Here is a 12,689-nt window from a genome sequence, read left to right as displayed (position 1 = left end):
ACTTTCATGCATGTTCCCTTCCATTAAAAGAAATAGGTAACGCTTCTATCTCAGTTAGAGGTGTTTAGGAATGTAGCATTTTTTTTTGTTAGTATTTCAGTCAGTAAAGTTTGCTAGCTATTTTTTTTTTTTTTTTTTTTACTCTGCAATAGATTTCAACATGTTTTTTACTGACTTCATCTTGAAAACTGGGGACAGACCACTGAGATTTCTTTTCCTCCCTTCACACATTTCAAGATATAGTCTATGTTCTTCTCTGCCAAATGCAAGTCCTCTCCTTGTTCTGGGGCCCAAAAATAAATTCTAGTTTTTAAGACTTTATTTTGAGGAACAATAGGAACTATCAGCACTGGAGTGAATAATGTAACTTAAGGTAGGGAACCTTATGTTTACATTGTCTTCATCTGTCAAACAACAACAACAAAAAAAAGCACCTTGAAACTAGTTTTTTTTTCCTTCTTTTTCTTGTTGAAATAGTGTTTCCAGGTCTGTGCAGAATGTGTGCATATCTTGATCTATTCATCCACGTGAATAGCACCATTAATAAATCCAGCACAACTCACAGTAAAATCAGTGAAAACCAATTTAATAGTTGCATTTTCAGAACACCAACCTCCAAAGTGCCCCAGTGATGCTCCTGATGCAGAGCTGGCTTGCTGCTGATCAACTTGGAGTACAGGCACAGGAGATCCACCAGCTCTAAGGAGGACAGCTTTCTACCTGGCCTTGTACCTGCATCACTATAAATTCTGTATTAACTACTACCATCTGTAGCTTAATATTTCCTAGCTGATTCCTTATAAAATACTGTCCTGAAATCTGGAGAGTTTATATCTACAGTATGCTTTTTATCAAGCAAGTCAATTGTCCTTCAAAGAACATATAAATTTTATCTGGCAAATCTACATTTGTTAAATCTGTATCGGCTTTTATCTCATTTTCTGTTTACTTTCTTCAGTTGCTCATTCCTTTCAATGTGTTTTAAACTCTATGGGCTATCAAAGTCAGACTAATGGATGTGCAGTTGGATGATCATCCCATCCTGTTTTGTGAACTTATTCCATGTGCAGTTCGCTGACCTGCAGCTGGCTTGGTCAACTTCATTTAGGGTCAGACTGATCCAAGGTCATATTTCAGGGTTTCCAGGGTTTGTGTTATCATGCCTCAAGCATTAGAATTCAGTCTCTGAGATAGAATTATGTATCAGTAAAACAAAATATTTTATTTACTTAGAAATGTTTTTTTTTGTTTTGTTTTTATACCCTGTTCCAAGAGAATCTAAAAATATCTGTTCCTTAATGCACAACAGAGCATAGTAATTTGGGTTCTTCCTCTTCCTTCCTGAAAGCCTGATCTATTATTCTTGATTAATAGAAAATGAAATAGAAAATAGAAAATTAATAGAAAATTCTCTGACTCAGAAGCTGTGATTTTCTTTAATGTGGCAGGCAGGAGGATGAATGCCATATATATAGTCCCGTATTTTGAATTACTGTGGCCCAGTGGTGTTTGTGCACAAATGCACTTTGAACAAAGAAAAGTATGTAACACATTAGCTGGGTTTTGCTTAGACTCACGCTCTGACCGGACTTCATACCTTAATGGAAATAAACATTCCTGTGTTAGAAAGCTTTGGCTATACCACCATATACTTTGCTGCTGCTGCTGTTTGATTCGCTTTGTGACGGTACCTACAAAAATTACTTCACCTCTCCATTCATGATTAATAAATCTAAATGTGCATATGGATATTACTAATAGCATTGTTGGGCTATTAAATCATTTGGCCAAAGCTGGAAGTCTTCATTGCTTCCTCAATCATGATCTCAGAATTTGATTGGCATATCTAATCAAAGAACAGGAACAGTTTGAAAAATAATGTAGAGTAGAGGTTTGAATTGTCATAACCTTTGCTTACATTAATGCACACCATTTTTTTCTCAAAAGTAATTTAAAATGCTCTTTCCATTTATAATTGTTTTAATTAACAACCCTAATTTTCCATAAACTTCATATGGTATTTTACGTAACTTAATAGTTTTGTTAGAATGTAGGGCATTCAGTGTAGAGTATACCTAGTTAAATGATATTTCATAGAATATATATATATAAGAAAACTATTTTTAAAGAACAAATAACATGCCATTAAAGTGCATTAAGCATTTAGAAAACATTCAAAACTAAGAAAACGTCTTTGTTTTATTTAAAATTGAATATAATCAATTGTAAATATTGTAGTAAGATACAACAGAAAGGAATGTGCTGTAGAACTATATGTAGGAAGTGATGTAATACATTTTACAAGACCAACTAAGGTAATTGGAAAAGAATTGGTGCCACTGCGAATTGAGTTGACACTTGGAGAATGCAGAATAACTTTATTGCTCAGTTACTCACTGTTGTGATTCTCTTTACATTTTTTAGTTCTAGTTCTGACTGTTGAGAATTTATATGTTGTTCCAGCACTTCTTTTACAGCTTTTAACCAATTAATCCAAGAGAGAACTTTCTTCATATCCTGGAAAGTTTACTTTCTTCAAAAGTATAGGACAAGCTGTCTCAAAAGATCTCAATGATCCAGGATATTTACACTTAAATGTAAGAGAACTAATTTGAAAATAGCAGAGTGAACAAAGGAGGAGAGTAACAGGAGTTCTCAAACACAGTAGAATGTCCAGCTGAGCACTTCACTTCTAAAGTCATTTGAGGAAAGTATCAGCCTAAAAGTGGCAGTATTATAATGATCAAATTTATTCTGGAAGGAAAATAATGTTTTTTATTGCTTTATAGACCATTTTGATTTGAAAATTGTACTCCAAATATTTGGCCACAGGGTAAATGTGTTGCCTTTATCGATATAATTAGTGCTTCAAAATCAGCACAAAGTAGAATTGTATGACATCTACAAAAATCATTAAGTACATTTTCAATATATTTAGCTGCTTATATATTTTAATTCTACCCTTCATAACTTAGAGTTGGAGTTTTAGCTCCAAAAATAACCTAACAGCCCATAACAATGTCATGATTATAGTAAAAGGGGCACATAGGTTCTTATAAATTGAATGCTATGTAGTTGAAATTTTCTGAGAGGTTCAGAATGATTGAGCTCCATGGTATCAGTAAAACCTTTTTCACCAAGCATTGTAGCAACAATACAGAGAGATTCCAAAGTGCTATTCTTTATTAAGAATGTATTGAGCTGAATATTTCTGAAATTGAGTCACCAATACTGAGCCAGAGCCAGTATCAGCTGCCATGACTCCGTGAAGTCAATCAATAGCCTCACCTGCTTATCTTTGTTTTGCTGGAACTTGACTGACAGATGGTCAGAAACAAAAATATCTTGTTTCACAGTTCTTCATCCTTCCTAATCAGCTCAGTTTCAGTAACGTGGAATAAACTGATATGTAGAAGTGCAGTTGAGGGTTGGTTTGGTGTCATGGTATCTGGAATAGATGGTGATAAACATAATATTGGTAGTGTGATTTAAGGTTGTCTCCCTTGAATGAGTCTCTTCTACTCTCTTTTGTTATATTTATACTGCTAAATGGAAGAGAATTGGGGATTGATCCATGCAGCTAAGTGGCAAGGCATGGTCGTACCCGTACCGTTTGGGGGCTAGCTCGCTTTGTAGCAGATTTGTACTGGAGAGAGAGAACAGGAACTGTTGAAACAGAATTAGGGAGTAAGCTAAGAATTAAGCAGTATGGATGACTGGAGATCCAGTGTTTAAGTTTGCTAATTGAAATCTTTTTTACTTATCAATTAAGGTATAGCTAATGGCATCACCTGAGTATTAAGCAAGCAGTGTATGCCTGTATTTCATGCAGTAATCATAGTCATGTTTTCATAATCTTGATTTGGAGACTGGTTACTACCGAGCTGGTTGTGCTCTGCATTTATAGGCTGCTTAATATTTATGGCCAAGAGCTTTGCGTCTTAATTGACCTTAATGAACCTCATTGTGTGTGTATATGTGTGTAAATATAACAAAGGCGACTGTAGGAGTCACCCACCATGCTTCTGTCTCAAACACAGCTCCCCAGCCCCTTCCACAGCTCTTTTGTCAATAATGCTATCCTTTCAAGGACAGCTGATCAGATGCCTCAAGTTGTTCGATACACTGAATCAGAGGCCTGCCAGTAATCTATAAAATGTGCTGTGCAGAGCTTATGAAATCTAGTTATTTTCTCAGAAAGCAGTCTCAAGGTGAAATGTAGGTCAATACTAGAATGACCGGGTTTAAATCTGCCCTGAACATCCCATCTTTTGCCACACAGTGCATCATCGATTTGAGATTTTACTACAGGAAAAAAAGACAACTCTTTTCTCTGGGACCAAGAGCAAAGTATCACTGCTAAGGCTGCTGTACTTGACATTATCAGCCAGGGGCTTGGGGGCTGATGATAGATTACTGTATGGACTCCTACTGAAGAATATACTTCTATACCAACAGAGATAATCCTACAGTAAATGAAGATTGTGTATCTCAAGCAAATAGCAGCCCCACATAAGAATAGTTGACTCCTTGTGTAATTACCCAAACACCTCCATGCAGTTAGGACTGAGTTAAAGAAATGTGTGATCTGGCATTAGAATAGTCAATAATAAGTTAGTGCTGTGCCTGACAAATAAGGTAAATTTCAGAGTTTTTCCTAGTATAATTGGGTGCAAGCATAACATTTTTTTTAACTGAATTATTTTGAGAGGAAAGGGGGAGAGGAACAGAAATCAGACAACTTTTCAGTGCATATTAGCAAGGAAAAGTGAAGTTCTTTCATCACCAGTAAATTTTAACTCATATATGGTAATTACTGATTCTAAAAGGCTGTCTGTTGACTATTCCTTGTAGGTGAGGATTTTTTTTTCTTAGTGAGACAACTAAGAAGTTATAATACTTGTAACACTAATATAAATAAATAGGGGGTTATGTATAAGTGAGGTATTTTCCAGAACAAAATAATATTTGCAGTAATCATTGAAACACCTTCAAACTTGAAGTTTTGATCTAAAATTTATGTTGCAATAAAAGCATTGCTGTATAGCTGAAGTAAAGAAGCATTTTTCTGTTTTACTAAGGCTGTTCTTGATTTGTTGTATTGTGTGAGAGACAAAGGTCTGTGGTTTATGCAGGTTGTTTTCTTGAATGTTATTTAAGAATATCTTGTTCTGTTAAGTGTTTACTGAGTGAAAACAAATTGTGAACGATACTCCTTTTAACTTAAAATGATACATGTTTTCACGTATTTGTCACTGTAGTGTTTGGAATGTTTGAAATATTTGGTTTTGGTTTTGATTTTCTTCCTAGCTGTTAAATATGTGTGTCTCTTAAGCATGTTTGTTTTTCAAATTTTAAGATGTTCGTGAATACTGTTCTGGCTTGTTTAGCCCTGTCACTGTGAATCTTTCCTATTAAAAGACACAGATTTTTATTTTCACAGCTTAGAGTGGGGAAGGAGCTCTCCAAAACACAAACAATTCACTTTCAACGTTACCATTTGTAACTGGTTGAATGTCTCCATATACCACACAGTATGCTCCTACCTACGTGCACGTGAATGCTGCACAAGAGGATACGATCCAAAATCCTGGATCAAGTTTCATTATTGACAATGGAATAACCATGTCAATTCTTGGATGTCTGTGCATGCATATTTGGACTCAAAATTAACTGAAAGTTAAACAAAATATATAATGGGGATTGAAACACATACTCAAACACTTGACTTTGTTGCTACCAATTCAATAACCAATCATGTTAAGCAGTAAGTGAATTATAAATGAGTCAATGCTCCTACATTAAAAAAAAAAAAAAAAAAAAGAGCTGGTTTGTCCAGTATATGAACCTAAGAAACAATTATTCTGGCTGCAAATCAGGCACCTTCCATCACTTCAGCGGTGTGAATTCAGGAATAGTGTAACTCTAAGGACACTGTGTACTCTCTACAGGGCAATTCATGAGATAGGTATCACAAGAGGATGAGTCAGTGATACAGATGTCTGAACTGTCTTTCTGAGCTCTGTATCTCACTTATAGCAAGACTCCTAACTTAAATGTCTTAATCAAATATCTGAATTTAAGTGGGTGGCATCTGTTTTTAGGTTTGCATCGTTATCCACGTTCTGTTTGTTAGTGTATCTATTTAAATGAATGTGTTCACTTGAAACTGTAAACTTTCAAGTATTCTAAGCTGTTTATTTTCAAGATAAGAAAGAACTTCAAGTAATTTCTAGCATTTTTGTCATCTTATATGGCCTTGACATTGGTGAGTTGCCTTTCGTCATAGTGACAGGCTAACTTAGTGGAGGCCAGCAGTCTAGGTCATGAAGCAGAATGGATGGGAAGTGCTCCTTAAATTGTTTGAAATGATAGATATATGTTACTGTACGGCAAGTTCAATATGAAATTACATTGTGGGTAGCGCATACACATTTTGTTTTTTGAACTTAGTAATGCACAAAGCCCCAGTGCCTCCAAACACTTTGTGTCACCTGCTGTAATACGTGTAACTATAAATCTGAAATAATTGTGCTCAACTTGGTGGAGTTCCACCACAGTAATCATGTTCTAGATGAGTGTAAAGTTGTTTCCCTCTACTTCTTAAATTCGAGTAATGATCATTCTTTTCTAAGTTACTGTATTCAGATAATGTAATCTGGAAAAGTAGATTCAATGAATGGGACTTTTTAAAAATTATTTTATGTTTTTTCTTTTGTTTTTAATATGTAGGTTTGAGAACTACAAAACCCTAGCCCTTCCTCGTGGACAGTATTTTGCTGTGCTCAGTTCATATCAGTCATGCAATACATGTTACTTAAAAATAGCTTAGAGCAGGGGAAATGACTGGTAATAATTAAGGAAGGATTATTGTCTATCCTGTTCCTTGCCAGAAAAAATATTTTAAATATTTGATAATTAAAAAGGAAGGGAGGGGGGAGAGGAATGCAGAAATATCATTTAAAGTAGCCTTAGTTCTATAATGCTGTTGTAGACCTTTTGAACAGATCTATTTTTCATGTGTATACACACTCTAAATATACCCATTTACTTCAGATTTTTTTATTTACCTTAGGTCCTGGGATTCCTCACTTGAGACTGTTCAGTTCTATCTTTTGCTTCCACAATATGTCCCCAAACTCCCCAATATCTGGGTAGAATAACTTAAAGTTAGATGACTTCATTGGTTTCTGTACAACATATAAATTGCTTTTTGTATTTCAGAAAGATTAGAGCAAGATAGATTTAAAGTTAGTATTGCTCCACTTTCCTCAGTTCTGGATGGACAGATCCTCTGGCTTCTCTATAAAGATCTTTTAAGGCAGAGGTCAGAAATATTCTGAATTACAACTGTAGAATCTATCTGAAGTCAATAGGATGGAAATAGCACTGAGAGAACAAAATTTATTTTTTTCTGTGTTTATTATGCTTGTCATATTTTAATATCATTTTTTGCATAGTCTTGAAATTAAGCTTTTTTATGTAGAAGAATTGCATTTTTGTGCAGTTTTGGCTACTGTAATATATATGGAAGTGCAGTTTTCTGACATTTTTAATTTCAGATACCTGCACGGATAAAGTGTAGTGCCATACAAAAGCATTATTAACACACTATGCAGCATCTCTTCTACTCTGATATATTTCCTTCTGTATCTAGCCCTGAAATCCTCTGAAAAGTTTTTTTTTTCCTTTTTTTCTTTCCCCCGGACTCCATAGACATTATATGAAAAGAATGTGCTTGTTTATTTTGTAATACTTAGTATACCTTGAGCACATGAAGTGAGATAGAACCTGTGAGTCAGCACATGCTACTATGTTGAGTCATATAAGTAAACTTGTTATAGAGCAAGTCTGTCATTTAAGTACAGATATGTAATATATTTGACTAATGTATAAGTATCATAGCAAAATGAAAATTTATTAAATTTGGCTTTGGTGATTAAACAGTGATGGCTCCAGACATCTCTTGCAGTTGAGAAAGGGCTACCATCAATATTTAAGAAGTAAGGCAAACATTTAGCTGGTGTTTCAGTGAAAGCCATGAGCAGAAAAAGATGTAGAGATGGGAACTTTAAAAGGTTATTGTTCTTTGTAACAGAATGCAGAGTTTGGGCACACACAGAAGACATACCTGTCTTGCTGTGTACCTGTCTTACTGAAATGCTTTATTATAGTGGAAGTAGTCGTTAGAAGTATCCCTTTTCTGCAGTAGGACTTTGTCCTTCTGTATTCAGTATGAAACATAGAGAGTGAGGATGGTGCCTCAGTAATTCTATAAATGTCCCAGAATGTACATAGACAAATTTTTCAGTGATACCTACACGTTCATACCGTAAACTCATACTGAAACTGGTTAAAAAATATGCATTGTTGTACAGTCTATATCTCTTTTTTTTTTAACAGCATAGGACTGTATAAACTGTGTATGTTCAGGAATATTGCCTCAAAAAAATTCTTTAAATTCTCTCTAGGATTATATATAGACTGTGCACATTCGCTCTGGAAAATTTATTCTTCAGCCTCTCTGTTGTACTTAGAGGCATTATCCTTGAAGTATCAATCAGCATTTCATTGCACTACCACGTGAAATAATACAAAACCTAGCTTATGTCTCAGCCCCACATCATGACTGCTTTCAGCAGTATGTCCATGGTTACAATATAAAATGAAAATACATGATGGCAGAAGGAAAAATTCATAGTATCTTCAGATATTCCAAACTGATAAGAGAAGTATAAAGTGCATTTTTTTCCCAAATGTTTGCTAAATTTGCTGTAATTGTGTTTAGTAAATGTCCCTCCCCTGTTCCTTTTGCTTAGAAATATTCAGAAGTACTCAGCAGTGAGAGTTACTGAACTCTTAAACTTTCATAAAAAGATCAACATTCGTGCAATGAATGTAAACAACCGGTCACTGGAAATTTGGAATACTTCTGTTAATGTCAGTTAAGTTGATAATAAAGTGAAATAAATACAAATATTTATGATGTGATAGGCTGTCTGATTTATGCTATATTCAAGTATTCATCAGTCACTTTTGGCATGTAGTTGGAGACTTGTCCCTGGATATTTCCATGGCAGAGAAGGTTGTCTGACTGTAGATCATTATTTTGCTCATCAGTTCTCTGTAACTCTTTTCACTTGCAAGAATCCTCTCAGGATGGGCCATCCACATAATAACTATTGACTCAATAAAGACAGCAGGCTATTTGTAGCTTCCTTCTATATTGCAAGACGAGTTTTAAAATGAATATGCACATTTGATAAAAGAAACAACGTTATGTCACAGTGTGTGATGTCATCTATATATCAGTGCATACGTGAGCATATGAAACATGAAAAAATGTAAGCTTGCTTCAATTTCGTCCTTGAAAGGTAACAGAATCTCACTTGCTTTTGGCAAAATGTTATAGCAATGCTATTGCAATAGCTCAATGTTTTCTTTTGGTTTTGGCTTTTTTTTTTCCTGTTATATGTGGGAAATAAGTGTCACGAATGAGTTAACCCTCTGTTTTTCATTGACATGGCCTCATGAACTACTTAAAATTCCTAAAATAAATGATTCAGCAGAATCAAGTATTTTCAGATTTAAATATAGATTATTTACTACTTCAGTAGGCATTGGGTAGTAAGGCTGGCAGAAGGAGACTTGCTCATAGTTGCAGCACTGAGCTCTCAGGTGTCTTTGATCCAAGTTGTCTACGTTTTCCGTAAAGCACTCAGGAAGAGTTATTCTAAGAATGAGACTTGCAAAGGTCTGAATAGTTGGTAGGGAAATGGCAAACAACTAGCTGTTAACTAATTAACACAACTAATTTCATCTTATCTTGTATACTGACATTTATCTTCAACGGAGATGCTTAATTACTTTCTGTTCAGTTCCCACTTTTCACTCTGCACATGCAAGGAGAAGCAGCTGGAGGAAGATTGTCTTAAGTAGGGCCGTGTGAAATGTCTGCGGTCATGTTCAAATTTGGAATAAAATATTCCATAGCACCTCAAACAGTACAGAACTGGGATTATTTATCATTTGTCTCAATATCATAGGTTATTTAAGTATTAATAGCAAAATGTCTATTTGGATTGTGGGAAATAAGTGAACTTCTCACTTCTTATAATTGTAGTAGAGATATTTGAACATTCCTTTTCTGCCAGAGTAATTCAGCGCAATTATAATTGCAATCAATAAAATTACCGATTTATAATAAAAAAAATGGCAGCTAGGAAAAAAAGGAAATGGACTGATTTGCAACTTAAAATGTATCTGATATTTTTTGAGTAAAGTCATTTTATGATGGTGAATAAAATTCAGCATTTTAAAACCTAGTTTGGTTGTATTAGGTCTTAGCAATAAAAAAGAAGCCAAGAACAATAAATATTTAATTGCCTTATCTATATCAGATGAATGCAGATATTTTGCTGTATAGTATATTTCAGAGCTGTTATTGAATTTTCTTTGTAGTGAGAAGAACTGAATATCTGAGAAGTTTCAATACTGAATTTTTAATATCAACTTTAGTAGGGGAAGTGTTCAGCAAAATACACAGTAAATCGAGAAAGCTTGATTTAACTGCTTGAGCATGTTATAAGTACAGTAATCAAAGAAATGAGGTAATATTTCTGGTACTAACAGTAATATTTCTTTATAAAAGTGTAGGACTACAATACACAGTGGTATTTCTGCTTTTTGGAATTTCAGATAACTCTGATCCTTCACTAGTGCTCTTTCTTCTTCCAATAAAGTTTTCAGATAAGTTGAATATTATGAAGAAGAATTTGTCTCTTGCAGTGCCATTTTTGTTTCTGAATATGGTTATCTTGGCCAAAATGCCTTCAGATGTTCCTGTGTTTTATCTACTGTGTAAGGTTTGATTCTGATTATAGAATGCAAGAGCTGCAACTCCCCTTTCCTAGGACTGTAAAGTCTTTTTTTTTTGCGTTAAGATTTTGTCTTCAACTTGAAATGTCATATATGTATACAGTAATGATATGTATTTATTAAAGGAGAGGTACTGAGGTAAGTTGCTGTTAACAAGGTCTGTATTAAACCTACCTAGTTATGGTTTAATTCTTAAAAACTAGTGTGAAAAATCTCCAGTATTTAACATGCATAATGAGTGATCAAAAATTTGTAGTCTTTCTAGTATGGGAAAGCATGGCTAGTAATGGGTAGGGGTACAATTCCAGCAGTTTACTGATCCAATACCAATTTCCAGAGAGATCTTGAGCACTGAAAGCTTCACAAAGGGAAAATGTTATTGAAAGGGATTGATGAAAAAATGCTTTGGATGGCGAAGACATCTGCCTAGGTTAGGCAATCATGGATGAAATCACTGGCCATGCTTTTAAGAATCTCAAACGCCAACGCAAATAAGTGGGTCTTATTATGAAAATTTTCCAAAAAGGTTTAACCTGATTCTGATCTCTAACCCCTAGGAAAAATTACTTATTTGTTTAATCATCATCAAATTTGTGTGACGTGGAACTAATGTCTTATCTTTTCAGGGGAAAAAAATAATTAAACTATCAAATTAGTTAATTGAAAATACAGGGGAAAAATGCTGTGAATCTTCTCTGGTAGACATTAGCTTTCTTTGAGTCTAGAAGCTAAAATAAAACCAATGCAAAAACAAACAACAACAAAACAAACAAACAAACAAAAAGTTCACAATTGAAGTGTTCTGTCCTCATCCTCACTCGCATACTGAAAATAAAATTCAGCTTTGAATTTGCTTGTTGAATACTTCAGATTGACTTCTGGATTTGAAAAGTACATGACAAATTATAAAATTTTTGCTAAAAAAATCTGTCCTGCTCTTCCACTGAGAAGCTTAAAGGTTAGTTTAATTACTTGAATTACACTATCCTCAAATACTCTGAAAGTTAGAATTAATTTTTTCTACATCCCTTGGAGAGCTGGAGACAATTCTTAGGCCAGTTTCACTAAAAGGAATGATATTTGATTACCATTAAATGTCAGTCTAGCCATGGTGTACTAATATGTGAAATATTCTGCTACATAACACCTCCTGAGGAGGTAATGTTGTAAGAGCCATTAACTTGCTTCAGTGCTGCACTATACCTGATGGAGGAGCTGAAAGATAAAAAGAAACAGGTACACACAAAATGTGAACTTAGATGATGGGGTACAATAAAGTTGCTACACGCAGAAGTTCAGGTACTGGAAGCCTCAAGATACTAAATTTTCCTACCAAATCTCTTTTGTAGCTGTGTTGCATATTAATAGCTAAACCTAGAATTTAGTTTCCTTCTTGTATTGGTTATGAAGCTAAATGGGCAATGTTCTGTGAATGAGAAGAGACTGAATGCTCTGGTTTAGTTTTAGGAAGATCATAGTTTATATCGGAACAGTCATCTTGCTCTACTCTTGACCACTTTGAAAATTGTGATTGATCAGTTCTCTTCCAATAGTCTTAGGTTTGGTATGGGTTAACTAAATTCCTGTTGTGAAAACGTCAGCTAGAGCATCTTATTTTCTTGAATTCTTGTTCATACTGTGATCTATAAAGCAGAATAAATATTTGGAAAACAAAAATTACAAAACAAAAAAAAAAAAACAAAAAACAAAAAACCACAAACCACACCTTGGTATAGAACTTAAATGAATCATAAACAGGAGCTATGTGGGGAGTGATGTTGAATGAATTAGGGATATCAAATGAATGAAAA

At 34.4% G+C, this 12,689-nt stretch overlaps 1 protein-coding gene across 1 annotated transcript in view; it reads left to right on the top strand.

Moving 5' to 3' along the window:
• DPP10 (dipeptidyl peptidase like 10) overlaps positions 1 to 12,689 on the top strand; it is a 520,390-nt gene that overhangs the window by 137,935 nt on the left and 369,766 nt on the right. The window lies entirely within an intron of this gene.

Source organism: Cygnus atratus, chromosome 6 (assembly GCF_013377495.2).
Source record: "Cygnus atratus isolate AKBS03 ecotype Queensland, Australia chromosome 6, CAtr_DNAZoo_HiC_assembly, whole genome shotgun sequence".
Classification (NCBI taxonomy): Eukaryota; Metazoa; Chordata; class Aves; order Anseriformes; family Anatidae; genus Cygnus; species Cygnus atratus.
Note: the sequence above shows the minus strand (reverse complement) of the source record. Positions and strands in the feature narration are given on the sequence as shown.